Source organism: Schistocerca gregaria, chromosome 7, assembly GCF_023897955.1.
Source record: "Schistocerca gregaria isolate iqSchGreg1 chromosome 7, iqSchGreg1.2, whole genome shotgun sequence".
Taxonomy (NCBI): domain Eukaryota; kingdom Metazoa; phylum Arthropoda; class Insecta; order Orthoptera; family Acrididae; genus Schistocerca; species Schistocerca gregaria.
In genome coordinates this window covers 454,725,434-454,745,860 of record NC_064926.1, presented here as the reverse complement: position 1 = coordinate 454,745,860, position 20,427 = coordinate 454,725,434, and positions in this window count along the sequence as shown.

Below are 20,427 nucleotides of genomic sequence, written 5' to 3'. Positions count from 1 at the left end.
TTTAAAAAAAAATTATTAGTGATGGAACCGACGTTTCGGCCACCGTTACATTAGGCTTACTCTAGCACCCTGGAACGGTCGTTTCACCAGTAATAGTTTTCTACAATATGACGTGAACGAAGCCGAGAAAATTTTCATGTCAACTGTGTCCGTCACAGCCTACGCAGTTATAACACATACATTGCGCAAGAAAAGGTATCACTTTTTCGAAACACCGTAATGCCTCCCATTTCAAGAACTGGATTCAAACGTGCCTATAGCCTTTCTCTCTAATTGTGAAAAAGTGTTACACCATCCGACGTCATCCTCAGGCTTGGTGACACTTCAGACTACGAAGTGTCGACAACATCTCAGAAATCTACATCTACATCTACATCCATACTCCGCAAGCCACCTGACGGTGTGTGGCGGAGGGTACCCTGAGTACCTCTATCGGTTCTCCCTTCTATTCCAGTCTCGTATTGTACGTGGAAAGAAGGATTGTCGGTATGCTTCTGTGTGGGCTCTAATCTCTCTGATTTTATCCTCATGGTCTCTTCGCGAGATACACGTAGGAGGGAGCAATATACTGCTTGACTCTTCGGTGAAGGTATGTTCTCGAAACTTTAACAAAAGCCCGTACCGAGCTACTGAGCGTCTCTCCTGCAGAGTCTTCCACTGGAGTTTATCTATCATCTCCGTAACGCTTTCGCAATTACTAAATGATCCTGTAACGAAGCGCGCTGCTCTCCGTTGGATCTTCTCTATCTCTTCTATCAACCCTACCTGGTGCGGATCCCACACTGCTGAGCAGTATTCAAGCATTGGGCGAACAAGCGTACTGTAACCTACTTCCTTTGTTGTCGGATTGCATTTCCTTAGGATTCTTCCAATGAATCTCAGTCTGGCATCTGCTTTACCGACGATCAACTTTATATGATCATTCCATTTTCAATCACTCCTAATGAGTACTCCCAGATAATTTATGGAATTAACTGCTTCCACTTGCTGACCTGCTATTTTGTAGCTAAATGATAAGGGACCTATCTTTCTATGTATTCGCATCACATTACACTTGTCTACATTGAGATTCAATTGCCATTCCGTGCACCATGCGTCAATTCGCTGCAGATCCTCCTGCATTTCAGTACAATTTTCCATTGTTGCAACCTCTCGATACACCACAGCATCATCTGCAAAAAGCCTCAGTGAACTTCCGATGTCATCCACCAGGTCATTTATGTATATTGTGAATAGCAACGGTCCTATGACACTCCCCTGCGGCACACCTGAAATCACTCTTACTTCGGAAGACTTCTCTCCATTGAGAATGACATGCTGCGTTCTGTTATCTAGGAACTCCTCAATCCAATCACACAATTGATCTGATAGTCCGTAAGCTCTTACTTTGTTCATTAAACGACTGTGGGGAACTGTGTCAAACGCCTTGCGGAAGTCAAGAAACACGGCATCTACCTGTGAACCCGTGTCTAAGGCCCTCTGAGTCTCGTGGACGAATAGCGCGAGCTGGGTTTCACACAACCGTCTTTTTCGAAACCCATGCTGATTCCTACAGAGTAGGCGTTTTAATGGTGTTACACCGACACAGTGTTTCACCACAATTCTGCCCAAAGCCATTGCGGAGGTTTCATAAGCTGGGGGGGGGGGGGGGGCGGGTCGTCAGGTAGCCTCTTAACCACGTTCGACGCCTCTGCGATAGAGGTCATAGCCGCGACACCACGGGTTTGAGTATGGCTGACGGAGGTAAACATTTCAGACACAGTGGTGCTCAGAATCAACACGAAACGCCCTCTGAAGGTGACATAAAGGGCTTCAATGAAAGCACCCATTTCCCTGGAGTGTTAATTCCCACCCATTTCGCGAACTAAAACGACAGTTCGTAGTATTACGAGCAACAGGACGACGTTCTTGACAGCTTCCGTCACTAGTGACACCTCCCGAATGATTCGGTTCTGTTCTAGCGATAGCGTGGGGCTGCAACTCCATGTAATGTCTTCGGACCCTTCGGAGTGTAGTGCGACCGGAATATTTGTACTTGTATGTAGGGTGGAACCACTACGAACCGTTCAAAATTATTCTACGAAATTAGGACATGATCCAAAGAAGAAGAGGGTGTTCATGCTTTTTTGACTCTCCTAATTCACGCATGGACGCAACGTATCCACGTGCGTGAATAAACTGGCAAAGGATCCCCCCAAAAACACCCAGATCGGCTACACCGTCGGTACCATCCACAGGTGCATGATAAACACGTCAAAAATGTACCTGTCAGACACTTGGACACCTATTCAGCTTAGTGGTGTCTTGCAGCTGCTCTAGCGCCAGAAAACAGACAAGGCATTCAACACCCATAAACATCTATTCCACATGTAATGTAAATATCTAAATTAAATCCCTCTCAGTACCCTTGAGAGCATGGTAGAATGGTCAATCAATCGTCAATATGGGCTGGAAAACGCCATTTGCCTGCGCGAGATGTTATATTCATCACCTCACGTCTTACTAAAACACATTCAGAACGTATTCTCATTACTTGAAATTTGGCAAGGCAGCGTAAGGTGAAAGCTGCTACTATTGCAGTAGTTACTTCAAAATATTTATTGAGAGCAGTGTAGCTAAAGGGTTTCTGGCCCACCTTGTACTTAAACGCGGCATTCAACCTTGTGATTCCACTGACATCACAGCCGAGATGGTGACCACATTGCACTTCATATGAGTATTGGACTGTGTGATACCACTGATGTTATCAACCATTTCAGTGACGTCATTATCATGTCATTAGTAGCCATGTCCTTTTTTCCTAAGGCGTCACATTGGCAGAATAGAAATACTAGTGACAATATGTATTCTCCATGTCCAGTCCAAACGACTAGTATTACTTATCGATAAGGAAAATATATGTAATCTTCAACTGAACTGCGTAAAATAATTTCATGTTCGAAGGTATTAGTCAGTCCCACTACATTTACAAAAATTAAACAAACTTCACCTGAATTGCTTAAATCGGCATTCTTTATCAAAAATATCGAAACAATCTTTTTTGGTGCTTTGTTCAAAAATGTAAAAATATTTAAACTTCCAGCATAACCTACAGTATATCCAGGTCGAAAAAATGTAACAAATACCACATATTATCTCTCTCTGTTTCCACCCTTCACTAAAATAATGTTTCTGTCAAATGCTTCAGCCCACATCTGTAAATTTCATTGGAAGTTATATGGAATACACTATGGAATATGAGGCAAAGTATAAACGTACTTTCCATAAATACTTAAAATCCATGGTTCGATTATTCACTGTAATTGACAAATTAGTAACATGTGGTGGCCAAAGATCAGGTTTATGTCAATTAGCAATCCGCAAAACTTCAAAATGCGAAATAACTCTCACATTGTTTTTTTCATGTCTAAAATGTCAGCAGAAACATGTCAGGAATGCAAATACGAAATGTTTATGGTAAGTGTCACAATGTTAAGGCCTAAAAGGAGCGTTGTACCAAAATGATCCCAATGAAGCCTATACTGCATAAAAAACACAAATTGGCCAAAGTACAATGCTAAGCAGACCTTGCTAACAAAAAGACTCTCTGAATTGCTGTAAGCTACAGTAAAAATGCAAGTAATGTCTGATGCCTGAAGTATGACTGAATTATTGCGTTAATTGCTACAGTTCCACATCTGTATTATTCTATAACTGTATGTAACATACGTAGCATGCTAAGCAGCCATTGATATTCCACCCTAGGCATTATAGGAGCAAGAAGATACTAGTGCGCTCACACACACACACACACACACACACACACACACACACACACACACACACACTTGTTAAATCAAATGTCACAATGCTATTTTCAGATTTAAAACGCCCATCAAAATACATAAAAGTGTACCTTACAGTATTTTTGAGTCCAAAATGTATGTTACAAATTGTAGAAGTTTTTCAGTAACATGTCACCTCATCAGCCATTATTTTTGGAGGTGTAGGGAAGATAATGCAACATGTTCAACACTACGAAAATATAATCGAAGGTACTTACAGGCTTTTTATTAAATTTCATTTAGGCATTCTCCAGGTTATGTACAAAAATAAATATTAGATGAAAGTTGCGACATTTACTGATTGTAAGTATGGTGCCAAGTAATTAAAGACATTTACAAACTTTATTTCCTTCCTTTGTATAGGTACCTACACAATAATAACAATGCCTAATCGTAATGCTCAAAAACGAGAGCTGTACACACACACTAGAACAAGATCTTTATTGCACTGTAACACATAAACTACTTATTTTCGTAATACACTAAGGGAAGTTACACATGCCTGCATCAATGTAAACATAGCCAAAGATATAGATGGAGAAGCTAACATACAATCGAGCGCGAGCGCGCGCACACACACACACACACACACACACACACACACACACTCACACACACCCACACACACACACACACAAAAAGGTCGATACCTGGGAAATGTAATCTTTGACTCACAATAATTTATATGTCAAATAATTAAGGATTACACATATTAAAAGATACAACAGTTAACTATCGTAATTTGCACGTTCAAGTACAGATCTCTAATACCAAAAAAAAATTTTATTGTTTCTCAAAATATGTAAGATTTCGAATATCAAACACTAGTATCACTACTTTCATAACTTAATTGTTCTTTAACGTTAAAAAAAATACACGTCTTGCTTATTATCGTGTTCCTAGAACTTAACATACGTAATCGAGAAGGTGCGACTTTTAACAGTTTTTTTTAGAAAATCAAGACTGAAAAGTATAGGTGTGTTTATCCTGCAAGTTTTGTAGGGCACTAGTACTCACGGGATCGGCAGCCGAATGAGCAAGTGCTTAGTTACATATGCACCGGGTCTCTGGATCTAATCTGGATGCCGGTAGGGTATTTTTCATTCCAATGTAATTCTAACAGACTTATTGTGGCTGTGGACTTATTACTCATTTATTATTTTCGTAAACTTTAACAAGAGAAAAGGAAAAAGATTTTTATTAAGGAGGCTGGTAATGAAACAGGGTAAGCGAGAACTTCAACTAAATCAGTCCCATCATTTTATTTACATTATTGTATATACATTGGTAACAAGATTAATTTGTGTCATATGCAACACAGAACAAATCCGGATGAGACCAATCGTAGAAATACGGAAAACAATAATTATCGCGACGTGAAACACATGCCCATGGGTTTTTTCAGCATGTAACTTGGGTTACATTCGTAAATGCTTCTTAGTTGCAGCACATTTTCGTGGTGTACCATGCATATCCGAACATGACACTGAATATTGTTGCAATAACTAAAAAAAGATAAAAAGTTATACGAGAGGGAAGATTCCATCCAGAGCCCTCACGCTTATGACACTAAATGTTTAGCTGTTCGACTATGGACACAGTGTGTGGTAGGAACCATACGAAGTACAGAGGCACACCTAAAATTTTCGAACTTGATTTTGTCGAAAAAGGATGAGTTGCATCTTCCTATTCACACATATTGAAGTCCCCACACACACTCTCAATACAAATCAAATTGTCGAAGGGAACTTCATACAGTCCTCTTGTAAGCAGGCAACACAATGGTAGTTGACAAAACAGATAGGCATTCAACACAGAAACAGCATTCTAACCTTATAGTGAATGTCAGCTACTGAATTCTAAATAGTACCCTAATACTGTAATCTGATGATATGTATGTGGACTGGGTGTAAGCTCCAGGGTGGGACTTAATGTGCATTAGCTCCAGAGGGTGTGTCAGCTCCACAGGGCTTTCAGCTACAGTGGTGTCAGCTATCGAATCTTTAAAAAAAATTGTTCTGTAGAATCTGTAGTTGACCGTGTGTGTGCACAGTAGGTTTCAAATACTGGATCTTAAAGGTGTGTTGTAACACTAGAAGTTGACAGAGCGTCCGCAACTCGTGGTCGTGCGGTAGAGTTCTCGCTTCCCGGGTTCGATTCCGGGCGGGGTCAGGGATTTTCTCTGCCTCGTGATGACTGGGTGTTGTGTGATGTCCTTAGGTTAGTTAGGTTTAAGTAGTTCTAAGTTCTAGGGGACTGATGACCATAGATGTTAAGTCGCATAGTGCTCAGAGCCATTTGAACCATTTGACAGAGCGTGTGCCATAAATTGAGAGTGGGAGTGAAATACTGGATCACAAATAGTATTCTCAGTTACACATAAGCTTCAAACAAATGCCCCATACATCGCCATGTTATAGGAAAATTGCAACCACCTATTCTATACATCACTATGTTACCACAAAATTGTAACACAATATCCCTATAAATTATTATTGTTACACGAAAATTTTACAAATAGCATGCAATAGTGGTCATATTAACTGATATTTGGTGACTACCATTGGCCCAAATTAATATTAGCCCAAATCATGGTTAAGACTATTGTGGGACAATGATGGTCAGTTTACAGGGCACGGCAATGATGATCAGTTCACAGTGTAGGTCAATACTGATCAATTTACAGCAGACTGATCCAATACTGCCCCATGGGCCTGGGCTCTCGTACCCATCCCTCACTGCGCTCACAAACACAGGTCCATACTTTATTGTACTGACATATGGCCACATTACATACATTCCGCACATGCATGAGCTGCTTGGCCTCCCGTGCCTCAGACTTAGCGAGAGGAGTACAACTATGTATGCTATTGCCAGGTTGTAAGATGGCCTGCATGTCAGCCTTTTGCCCACCCCTGCCCACCTCTCCCTACGCCCAGGCAGCTGCCCCAGGAGGGCATGCAAGCTGGTACAGCATGTGCTATTGGGTGGAGCAACACTGCTGTTACTTGGCACCATTTTACATACATTAGGTGAAGATTAAATTTTTTCTTGAAAAATAATATTAGTCCTTCAGACTGAACATGACTCATAATACTGACTACCTGTTCCATCAATTCTTTTTTATTTCACACAAACGTGACATGGTGGAAAAAACAGTGCGTGGCTTTGATGTCATGATCATGATTTGATGGATAAAGGGTGATGGGGTCACTGGTACTGCGAAGTTCAACACCGCATTTAAGTGCATTGTGGCCATCATCTTGGATTGGACATTACTGAATTTTCAACTTTCACTGCCACATTTAAGTGCAAAGTAGACTAGTGGTCCTACAATCATACTATTATTAAGATAATCAACCTACTCGTACAGAGATCAGTCCCTTACCTAAGAGAACATTATAAAAATTTGTAAAGTAGTCGCTGAAGATGGAGAGCAACATTGACTGATACTACATAAATCGAAGTTCAGTTATGAAAGCACAATTTGTCAGTTGTGGGAGATAATTCAACAGAAAACGCTGAACCTAAGAAGCCAATAACACTGCAAACAACACTGTATTTAGCAGATTTCCAAATAATAACACATACATAACCTCGGTCTCTGCTGTTTGCACTTTTATGCCACATTCTTTGACCCAGAGACACACAATGTCAACCAAGAACAGCGTCTGACGTTTGGTGCTTCTCTGTCGAGTTTCCAGCTGTGGATCACAAAAAAGTATCATCTTCGAAGACTTGGTCGATATTTCTTATTTAGAGTTTGAGCACATTTAATATCGTCTGCCGCCACATACACAGATTGTATAGTTGGAGAATACCACCACTGTTGGCTATGGGCTGTTCTGTCAGTGAGGGTATTGTTTCGAGCTCCATTATGATGTTGAGCGGTGATTTTATGAGCAATGCAAGTATGGCGGTTACAGCACCCTGGGTTATATCTATTACAAAAGCTGGCTATAGTGATGAAGCCAAGGTCCTCCTCAACAGAAGAAGGTCGAGGCCAATCGCAAACCACTATGACCAGCAGTGTGTCGGCAGTGTGCAGGATGACGAGGCAAGAAATCATAGCACAGTGATTGTGGCGTTGTCAAGTAGTGTGACATATGATGGTCGACCACTGGGATGATTAACAAAGATACAGTTGGTTGAGGTGGTGATGCAGGAATCTGGAAACTTACAATAACCATTAGGCTTGTGGCAGAAGAGGTGAGTAGGATCTTGTAGCAGTCATGGCAGTGGATCATTATTCATAGTATCCATACCAGCATCTGCCAGTTTTGTGCTCCCAGACAGATATTGTGGGATCGTCAGGGAGTGAAACACATGCCTGTAGACCAAGATGATGGCTGTAATAGTGGAGAAGGGTGGTGCAGGGGGCTTTGCTATGGAGCATTACCACGTGGTCATGATGTTTCGCCAGGTTAGTTCTGTTCAAACTAAAGAGTACTGTAAGGGCGAGTGGCCTCTAAATTTAATCCTTACATGGACCGCTGCATGTAAGGTTTGTCCAGTCGCCTAAGCCTCAACTTCGGGCTGCAGATTAACAGCAGCAACTGTGAAATGGAAAATCTCAAGGTTTAAACAGCGGCTTTATATCAACGTAGGAGTAAAAAAAAAATTGTTTTCAGCGTAAGGCAAAAGTTATGAAAGTACAAAATCTACACTCCTGGAAATTGAAATAAGAACACCGTGAATTCATTGTCCCAGGAAGGGGAAACTTTATTGACACATTCCTGGAGTCAGATACATCACATGATCACACTGATAGAACCACAGGCACATAGACACAGGCAACAGAGCATGCACAATGTCGGCACTAGTACAGTGTATATCCACCTTTCGCAGCAATGCAGGCTGCTATTCTCCCATGGAGACGATCGTAGAGATGCTGGATGTAGTGCTGTGGAACGGCTTGCCATGCCATTTCCACCTGGCGCCTCAGTTGGACCAGCGTTCGAGCTGGACATGCAGACCGCGTGAGACGACGCTTCATCCAGTCCCAAACATGCTCAATGGGGGACAGATCCGGAGATCTCGCTGGCCAGGGTAGTTGACTTACACCTTCTAGAGCACGTTGGGTGTCACGGGATACTTGCGGACGTGCATTGTCCTGTTGGAACAGCAAGTTCCCTTGCCGGTCTAGGAATGGTAGAACGATGGGTTCGATGACGGTTTGGATGTACCGTGCACTATTCAGTGTCCCCTCGACGATCACCAGACGTGTACGGCCAGTGTAGGAGATCGCTCCCCACACTATGATGCCGGGTGTTGGCCCTGTGTGCTCGGTCGTATGCAGTCCTGATTGTGGCGCTCACCTGCACGGCGCCAAACACGCATACGACCATCATTGGCACCAATGCAGAAGCGACTCTCATCGCTCAAGACGACACGTCTCCATTCATCCCTCCATTCACGCCTGTCGCGACACCACTGGAGGCGGGCTGCACGATATTGGGGCGTGAGCGGAAGACGGCCTAACGGTGTGCGGGACCGTAGCCCAGCTTCATGGAGACGGTTGCGAATGGTCCTCGCCGATACCCCAGGAGCAACTGTGTCCCTAATTTGCTGGGAAGTGGCGGTGCGGTCCCCTAAGACACTGCGTAAGATCCTACGGTCTTGGCGTGCATCCGTGCGTCGCTGCGGTCCGGTCCCAGGTCGACGGGCACGTGCACCTTCCGCCGACCACTGACGACAACATCGATGTACTGTGGAGACCTCACGCCCCACGTGTTGAGCAATTCGGCGGTACGTCCACCCGGCCTCCCGCATGCCCACTATATGCCCTCGCTCAAAGTCCGTCAACTGCACATACGGTTCACGTCCACGCTGTCGCGGCATGCTACCAGTATTAAAGACTGCGATGGAGCTCCGTATGCCACGGCAAACTGGCTGACACTGACGGCGGCGGTGCACAAATGCTGCTCAGCTAGCGCCATTCGACGGCCAACACCGCGGTTCCTGGTGTGTCCGCTGTGCCGTGCGTGTGATCATTGCTTGTACAGCCCTCTCGAAGTGTCGGAAGCACGTATGGTGGGTCTGCCACACCGGTGTCAATGTGTTCTTTTTTTCCATTTCCAGGAGTGTAGTTGTGGACCACAAAGCGAATGATAGGGTTGAGCCGAGTGTCGAGGTGCATACTACATCTACACTTTTGATAGGTGACTGTTCATGACCAGTACAATGCCGTCTGCTCACAATTAAAATCTTGCCAGAGCTCCACCACCCACATGGGACGGGGTTAGTGTGGATATTTGCATCAGGCACTAACCCATGTTGTGGTTCACATTGGGCGTTACAGCAGATTGCAATTTCCCGTTTTACTACCCTAGCGGTTTACCACTGGTGCCCACTGGAATACAATTACTCGCATTATCGTAAAAATGCGTCTTCTACTCCTGGTTGGGCGCAATATTTTGATTGCCTGTAATACTGAGCAATTAGGGATGAGAAAGTGATGTAGCATAAGTGAAATAACATTTTTTTTTTATTTAAAAGCAGAAAACAGACTATAGAACATGGCCAATAGTATTGCAGTAGCGTGTTGCGACACAAATTGAACATTCACATTTTGGTGCCTACATACAGGGGCACTGACAATTGCATAACATCACCCACCCCCTCCATCCACAGTTTTACTCTTCCCCTCCAACATCCACTCCCTCTTTTCCCTCCCCTCTCTCACCTCATCGCAACCACTTCTGGTTTCTTGGAAATGGGACAATCAGAGTGCTGCTAAACCAAAACCCTCATTTAAATCAACCAATCACAGAAAAATATTTTACTGTCACATAAAATGAAACAGCCATGCTGAGACCTTCCTGCATGAAGGATGGGTGGCGAGCGTGAAATCGTTCTCGCCCAGTGATGATGGTAAGCGCATAACATCTGTACATGACTGATTCCAATGCACGTATTTTGCTTGTCTGCATGCAGCACGCACTCACTCTCTAAAAGCTGTCACATAGTAGAGTCTATGTAAGTGTATACTTGGCTGTAGGAGATGAAATTTTCATGGCGTTTGATGCAGACTTGGCAGGTCTGGATCACAAGAAACACACTCAGGCATATAGCTCAAAATATTATGAAGTATTACATTCTCATAACACACATGCAACCAGTAGGCTACAATTACATTTGCATAAAGCGTATACAACATATAGATTGCAATTTCAGTTTCGTATTGTGTGTACTACATGTAAGTGATTTGTGAAAGGTATAGGTTAATGTAAGTCAGGGCCATTCTTTTGTAGGGATTATTGAAGGTCAGATTGCGTTGCGCTAAAAATATTGTGTGTCAGTTTAGTGTTGATCGGAATAGGTAAAGAGCGAAATGTCTGAGTACGTTCAGTTCTGCTCAGCTGTTTGAAAATCAAATAATGTAAGAGGTCTATCAGCACAGTAATTGATATATTTTTCTAAGAGGACGTTTCATATGTCGACCCTTAGCTGAGGATACCTCACTGGAATCTTCTGATTTTTTCTTCTGGTTTGTGTAATTAGTGTAGCTATTGTTTATTGCTAACGCGTAACTATAGAGAGAATTTCCTTTGTGGTTGTAGTTTTTCATTGTTGTACAGTAAAACAGTTGAGGCTTGCATGTAGATTTGCACGAAGTATTTCGCAGGTGCGCTTGTAATTAACGAGATATTATTTTCAGTGCTATGCCAATGTGTTTTCTTAGTTTTGCTCTTCAGATTGTGCTTTTCTTGTTATAGTGTGAAATACGTGATAATTAGGCTCCAAGGTAAATTGAGAAATGATAGTGACAACGAGCGTAGCATATCAGCACCATCGTGTAATGAATTAACAGACATTCAAAGTAGTAATTTGGTAATTGTCCATAGGGAAATGAAGCGGGCTTCAAATAATGGTGTAGACAGTGAAACAATTAGTGAACAGGGAAGCATTAGCGATCGATCGGTAGGCAGCAGCTCGCCTCAGGAATCCGAAACGACAGGATACAGTCTCGCAAATACTGTAGATTCAGGTTTTGGGTCCTCACCGTTTTCTCAAATAAGCTATTGCTCATGAAAATCACGAGACCTTGCGGGCTAAAATTGACTCAGTTGCATCTACCGATTTGGTTACGCAACTTGCCAAAACTCAGGAAAACTTAAAAGACACAGTAGATACTCTGAAAAATGGTTCAGAACTACACATGCAGGAAATTAGTTGATTATCAGAGAAAGTAGTCGATCTTTCGGATCAGTTAAATAATTTATCTACGAACGTAGATGATAATCTGAATGACACAAGAATGGTAGTCTTTAATGACACAGAAGAGTACAAACAAATTAGGAAATTCAAACAAAATCAGAATCAAATTAATATGCAACACAAAAGAGAAATCCGGGAGGTTGAACATCAGTTGGCACAAGTAATACAAGAATTACATATTTCAGAGGACACTCGCACTCCAGTACGGGAAGAGGGACTTAGAAACACGGAAAAGCCAAAAAATAATGACACAGGGCTTTTCGGAAATCATGAAAGAAATTGGCAAGGTGCACCGAATTTTGTGATGGAACCGCCGAAACGACGTAACAATGACCGACATGCGACTCGCCGACATGATGATTTCGACTATAGGCAGTTTATTAATACACGTAAATTCAAAACATTTAATAATTCTAGCAACGACATTCATCCACAAGGGTGGCTTCATCAATTCTCTCGCTGTTTTCCTCCCAACTGGTCATTAGAACACAGATTAGAATTTATGTGTGGCTATTTAGAGAATGAACCAGCTGTAAGAATGCGATCGGTCTTTCACGATTGTCACAGTGAAGGAGAATGTTGTCATGCCTTCCTCTCAGCATATTGGTCTCAAGTTACACAAGACCGAGTAAAACATAGCATCATAATGATGAAACATTTCGAACAATCTGAATTTTCCAGTCTTGTGAAATATTTTGAAGACATGTTGCACAAGAATCAGTACCTGTCAGACCCATACAGCCCCTCAGAACTCATCCGCATTTGCTTAATCAAATTGCCTGAAGATTTACGACTTATTATTTTGGCAGGACGTTGCAAAGACGACATTGAACCTTTTCGGGGACTGTTACAAGAATTTTAAATAGACACCCGCAATCGCGGAACGTGAAAACAGGAGCACAACAATTACAGTTCACATCCGTCACAATTCCGCGATGACAGAAATAATAAGTGGACATGACAAGTCTATTCTTACAACGTAAATCGTGACCAACACAGACACCACCATTATGACAACTGTCGGCAGAGTAGTAATAATTACAGGAAAAGATCACCTCTCCGCGGTAATGACTATCATAGAGACAATCAGAGAAACCGACAATATGGGAACCAAAATAATAGTTTTGTCGAGGGAGACAGAGTAACTTCAGACGCAACGGTCCACCGTGCAGTTACGATTCCGTGAGAAATTCTCCACTAAATGAACGACAAAAAAGAAACTATGTAAACTACCGACAAAACGACAGACCTGAATTTCATCAGAACTGGAGAAATTCAAACAGGGCAGGGCCCTCTCGACAAGATGAATTTGTAGAAGTTACATATCCAAATCCCAAAAACGACGCGCGCCAACAAAGAGACAGACAAGACTCGCACCGCAGGCAGCCACGAGCGCCGGCTGGCTAAAACAAAAATAACATAGACGCTAACATTGAGGAAAATTTTAGCATTCCTTACTGACGTACACAACATGATAATTACTTTGAAGTTGAAACTCTGTGCACTAGAAAAGGTCAAGGATTGCACCCCATTTTATATGTAAAACTGTTTATTGAAAGATAATCTGCTTTTTAACTTTGTCTTTGCCATAAAACATTTCATTTCATGTTACTAGTACTCTTTGTCACACTTAGAAATTGTTAACATGCAGCTATGTTTTAAAGTTAACTATCCAGTCAAGAACCTAGGGAACTTGTTTAGACAAGTAATTACGAATGCATTGTTATAGTGAACAGACGACACAGTGTTGTTATTTGTGCATTCTTGCTTGTTAGTTGCACAATTATGTAACGACTATACTGCTTACATACTTAGAACATATACTGCTAATGAGATTTTAATGCAACATTTTGGTTTACTTGAAAATATATGCTTTATTTGAAGTACGTTCTGTGAGATTAAAGATGACTTAGCTTTTGGTTTCTTTGACAGCTACACGACTGTATCACGACGCTACTAATGTGTGACTCAATTTACATTGTTGCTTTTGAGCTGCATCTGTTTTATATCTGCACAGTTTTTCTGAATTCTTGTGGAAAGTAAAACATGTTTTAGTAGTAACTTAGTGTTGTAGCTACAATGAGACAGCCTTTTTTGTAGCACAACAATACGTTACAATGTAGTATTTTCTTGATAACGATACTGTACGTAATACCTATGATATCTATACGCATAGCATTTCGCTTTTGCTTATTACGAGGTAAGTACATTGATTTCCACAGAACTTTGCTTATGGACGACGATAAGTACGACACTTGGCACAATTTTTACACTTAAGTAATGACAGAGATTATGTTACAACAAGACGCACAATTTAGCGAGGCAGTACACGTATTTGAGTGATTTATTTTGTACTCAAGACATGTATTTTTAAAGATTTTTGAATTACAATGATACAAAGGTTTTCTGCGATACATTTCATTTCATTGCTGTAATCAGTAAGACCTGAGGGTATAATTACATTAATCCTCAGGGGGTACACCCCTACTTTGTGTACCATGTGCTTGGCAAGAACAAGGAGCCCTAGCTAATATGGTATTTGCCTGTACAACTTTACACATCGGTACCATATTTCTCTAACACAGAAACATGTTTTAGTAGTAACTTAGTGTTGTAGCTACAATGAGACAGCCTTTTTTGTAGCACAACAATACGTTACAATGTAGAATTTTCTTGATAACGATACTGTACGCAATACCTACGATATCTATATGCATAGCATTTCGCTTTTGCTTATTACGAGGTAAGTACATTGACTTCCACATAAGTCAATTTAACAGAGTAACAAACCCTTTTTTTATACATGAGTAACACATGTTTACGCAGTTACATAGTTGGATAACTTCACACATATGAAATTGTATTTTGTCTGTACTTTGTGAACTCTTCATATTTTTTCAGAGTTGACTTTATTGAAGGTCTTGAAATTATTGAAATAAAATGTGACGATTTTGAGATGTGATTGATATGTTATGGTGTTATTACTATGATGACGATGTGTATTATGCTGTTGAGGTATGTTTATGATCAACAAGCTAATGCTATATGAGGAATTTGATTATGCTACGTATTTATTATGATAAAATATTGTAGAAGTGTCAGCGTATATGCATATGCGTAAGAAGGTAAGGAAGAATGAGTAGTGGTTAGTGACTCTGATTTGTCAAAAAGGATGTTGGAAAACAAGAATCGTACTTTAAGAGTTATGAAATGTATGTACATGCGCGAATGTATCACAATGCCGGAGAAAATATTTTGGACACTGTTATATGTATAGGATTTTGTTTCTACACATTTGTTACTCAAATTCACCACCTGTAATTTTTTTTATATGAAACTGTCACTGTAGCGCAACTCCTGACGTAAATATTTCGGTAAGAAAGCTAAGTTACCTTGATGTAACGCGTTGCGGACGTTCAGCTGTGCCAGCCACCTGGAGAAAAAGCCATTAGGTGGAGAAAAAAGAGGCCATTAACCTTGATATTGACATTCCTTTGTAGAAAGCATCGCAAATACGACACTCTCATTACTTGGAAACATATCGTACTCTGTGCTACTTATTGAAATGCTTATGAATTGATGGGAAATATTCTTACATCTGCACACCTGATTATGACAAGTGTCTTTCTACGAGAGTTGCGACAATTTCTACTGACTTATGAAATGCCACATGACTATTGAATGATATTTTTTGCTTTGCTTTACATAGTTGCTTATTTCATTTGATATCTGGTTTCCAGCTGTGCTGAAGCATTGGTTTTATAAAATAAAATTAAATGCATTTGCTAATGTGAACACTTTCTGTCAACAGATCTATTAAATAATAACTTTATGATCCACATTCTTTGTAGAATAAGTTGTGGTGCATCACATTAATTACATAGACATTAAGATGTGAATAGACATTTCCCTTATCTGCATTGTTGTATTTAGTGTACTATTTTTTCTGCTTGAGCTTTGTCATATTTAGGTATAAGTTATTGCATTTCTGCTGCTGTTTGCCAGGCATAGTGCTACTAAATTTCACTTTGTATTACTCTATTAAGCCAGTTTTACTACTGATTTATTTTTCCTTTTGCTGCACATTGGCTCATATTAGTTGTAATGTTGCATTTGCTCTGCTGATTTAGATATACAGCTGCTTGCTTTGCCAATTTACATTTTTTGTCATTGCTGTTTATGTTAATTGTTTTGTACTGTTGCATTGCCTCGTTCTTTAGTGTATATATATATATATATATATATATATATATATATATATATATATATATATATATATATATATATATATATATATATATACATGAGCTCAGTAGATTTAAGTTAGCTTAAGAGGGGTAGACTATAAGAGAAACTAACTATGAAGAATAGGGAAAGAATGCATTGAGAAGATATGAAAAATATTTGGGCAAAAATGAGCATTGTAAAATGAGAAAAAATTATTTAGAATGAGGATATGAACAAGACAGTAGGGTTTAGGGACAACAGGTATAGATAGGACTTTTTGGGAATAATGATGAATGAAGGGAGATCTCCAAGAAGTAAAGAAGGTTTTACTTGCAAAATACTGCAGTAAAACAAACCCTGTCCTTTCCTTTTGTGTTATTCTGATATGTGTTTGTGTATTCTTGTGTATTTGTGTTCTTCCTGTCTTTACATGTTTATCTGATAAGAGATAAATTGTAGAATTTTTCTAATAATATGTTATTTTCTTTGCAAAGATGTTTAGACATTATTTATTCTGTTCTGCTTTAATGCTCATGTGTGATATTAATGTTTCGAAAACTATTCTTATTATTTTATTTATTTACTTATGTCATAATTTCTGTAACACTGATGTACATGTTTATTTCGATTCTTTTATAAAGCCCCTATTACTACAAATGTTATCTGTATTGTTATGTTCTTTAATCATGTATTTTGTACCTTTGTAATAGTATTCTTATGTTGTAAATTTATTATTGTATAGACACCAGTTCTTCAAATTAAGTTACATTTCACTGCACACGTTTCTGTTGGTCATTGTATATGCACAATATCTGAAAACAAGGGGACTGTTAGTGCTTGCACTTGTGTTGATAATTCACCAAGGGACTGGTTAACAGTATTTCTGGTTCTAAGGACAATTCCAAGCACTTTGTGAGTGAACAAGTGGTGGTCTATGGACTTTCTATATTGTCTGCAAGAGTCTTCGACGGTGATTGTGCATCTGCACAGTCGCAACAGATGGCTGCTGGCTGTCTCTACAAGGACTGCAGTGGGTCTGCACCCCTCGTGGCCCACCAATACCGTAATCTCTCAGAGGACTACAGTGGTCTGCTCTTTGATGACCTACCTACCAATACTCTTCAACTTCGACTGACTCTACTCTGTTGTGGCCCATTACCTGTCTGCATGTCAAGAGTCAACATTATTTTTCTGTTGGAAGGACAAAACTACTTCTTCAAGACTGCATGGAAATCCACTACTTCCATTTGCATTTTCTCTTACTGCTCAGACTTTGTGCATAAAATTTTAATTAATACTGTGATAAATGATTGAGACTGTCTTTATGGACTGTGAGAAAATTTTGCTTTCAGTGTATCAATAAGTGTATGCATTTGATTTCTTTGTTGTTGTAATTATGAATGTTTTTTTCAAATCTGTATTGGCCACTGTCCTAAACAATTTGTAAAATTTTTTGTGAGGAGCACGGGGGCTATGTAAATAGGCTGTTTAGGCTTTTATGTTGGTAACGCCACGTAGCACTCTATATGAAAATCTCTGACTGTGCTGTGTGAACGCTGTGGTTTGTTTTGCATTGTTGGAATAGTCGCCATTGTAGTGTTGGGTAGTTGACTGTTAACAGCGCGTAGCATTGCGCAGTTGGAGGTGAGCCGCCAGCAGTGGTGGATGTGGGGAGAGACATGGCGGAGTCTTGAGAGCGGATGATCTGGATGTGTGTCCATCAGAGACAGTAAATTTGTAAGACTGGATGCCAGGAAACTGCTATATATATATTATGACTGTTGAACGTTATTAAGGTAAATATATAGTTTGCTCTCTATCAAAATCTTTCATTTGCTAACTATGCCTATCAGTAGTTAGTGCATTCAGTAGTTTGAATCTTTTATTTATCTGGCAGTAGTGGCTCTCGCTGTATTGCAGTAGTTCGAGTAAGGAAGATTTTTGTGAGGTAAGTGACTTGTGAAAGGTGTAGGTTAATGTTAGTCAGGGCCATTCTTTTGTAGGGATTATTGAAAGTCAGATTGCGTTGCGCTAAAAATATTGTGTGTCAGTTTAGCGTTGATCAGAATAGGTAAAGAGCGAAATGTCTGAGTACGTTTAGTTATGCTCAGCTGTTTGAAAATCAAATAATGTAAGAGGTTTATCAGCATAGTAATTCATTAATTTTTCTAAGGGGACCTCTTGCAATTACTACTGGTGACATCTTCGTTAGAAGATATTGCCCTGTTTATTTTTCATTTTTGTAGAAATTGATTAGATGGAGATATATCGTGGACAGTAGTGGAATGAAAGAGGTATCAGGACAGCGTGCAGTGTTGCCAGATCTCCTCCAAGGTCTAGATCATGGTAAAACACCCTTCCATTTTTCACATTTCAACTTTTCCCCAAACCACTCAAACGAAATATTTCATGATATCAGATACTCATCCCTAGTATCAGTGTAGTCGATCTCTTACGCTGAGTCAAAACTGCAGACAATATTCAATAATACAAGTAACTGCCAAGCTAATTGTTTCCTTTCTTTTACACTGAGCCGGCCGGGGTGGCCGAGCGGTTCTAGACGCTACAGTCTGGAGCCGCGCTACCGCTATGGTCTCAGGTTCGAATGCTGCCTCGGGCCTGGATGTGTGTGATGTCCTTATGTTAGTTAGGTTTAAGTAGTTCTAAGTTCTAGGATACTGATGTCCTCAGAAGTTAAGATCCATAGTGCTCAGAGCCATTTGAACCATTTTTTTTTTTTCTACACTGAAGCGCTAAAGAAACTAGTACAGGCATGCGTAAATACAGAGATATGTAAACTGAGAGAATACGGCGTTGCGGTCGGCAACTCCTGCCTGGCGTAGTTGTCAGATCGGTTACTGCTGCTAAGATGGCAGGTTATCAAGATATAACTGAATTTGAACGTGTTGTCATAGTCGGTGCACGAGCGACGGGACACAGCATCTCCGACGTAGCGATGAAGTGGACATTTTCCCGTACGACCATTTCAAGAGTGTACTATGAATATTAGGAATCAGGTGAAACATCAAATCTCCGACATCGCTCCAGCCGGAAAAAGATCCTGTAAGAAATGGACCAAGAACGACTGAAGAGAATTATTCAATACAACAGAAGTGCAACCCTTCCGCAAATAGCTGCAGATTTCAATGTTGGGTCATCAACAAGTGTCAGCGTGCGAACCATTCAACGAAGCATGCTCCATTTTTAACAATTTTTTCATAATGTGGGGCCGCAGTCATAATATATTTCCTTAAAATCAGGAGTGCCGTTAGACTGTTGTTTATTTGCAATTTTACATTTACATTGACACTATCTTTATTTCGGCTTCAAAGTGCCATTAACAAGTGTTTTAAGTGTTATACAGTGCCTAAGATGGCATACTCTCGTATTTAAAATACACTATTAGACGCATTGTCTAACGGTAGATATTTCTGATAAAGCCTACTGCTTTGTTTCACCGAGTATACCCTCCATATGTGCTTTCGTAGCCGAAGACCCAATGGTGTACCCTTGATGACTACATGACATAAAGCTTTACGCCTCGCCTGGGCCCGTCAAAACCAGAATTGGACTGTTGCTGACTGGAAACATGTTGCCTGGTCAGACGAGTTTCGTTTCACACTGTATCAAGCAGATGGACGTGTATGGCTATGGAGACAACCTCATGAATCCATGGAACTTGCATGACAGCAGGGGACTGTTCAAGCTGGTGGATGCTCTGTAATGATGTTGAGCGTGTGCAGGTGGAGTGGTATGGGACACCTGGTAGTTCTAGGCACGGCTGACAGGTGACACATACATAAGATCCTGTTTGATTATCTGCATCCATTCACGTCCACTATGCATTTCGACGGACTTTGGCAATTCCAGAAGGACAAAGCGACACCCCACACGTCCAGAATTGCTACCGATTTGCTTCAGGAACACTCTTCTGAGTTTAAACAATTCCGCTGCCACCAAACTCATGAACGTTATTGAGCATATCTGGGATGCCTTGCAATGTGGTGCTCAGAAGAGATCTACATCCCCTCGTATTCTTGCGGGTTTATGGACAGCCTTGCACGATTCAATGTTTCAGTTTCTTCCAGCACTACTTCAGACATAGCCTAGTCCATGCCACGTCGTGTGGCGGCACTTCTGCCTCATATCACGTGCG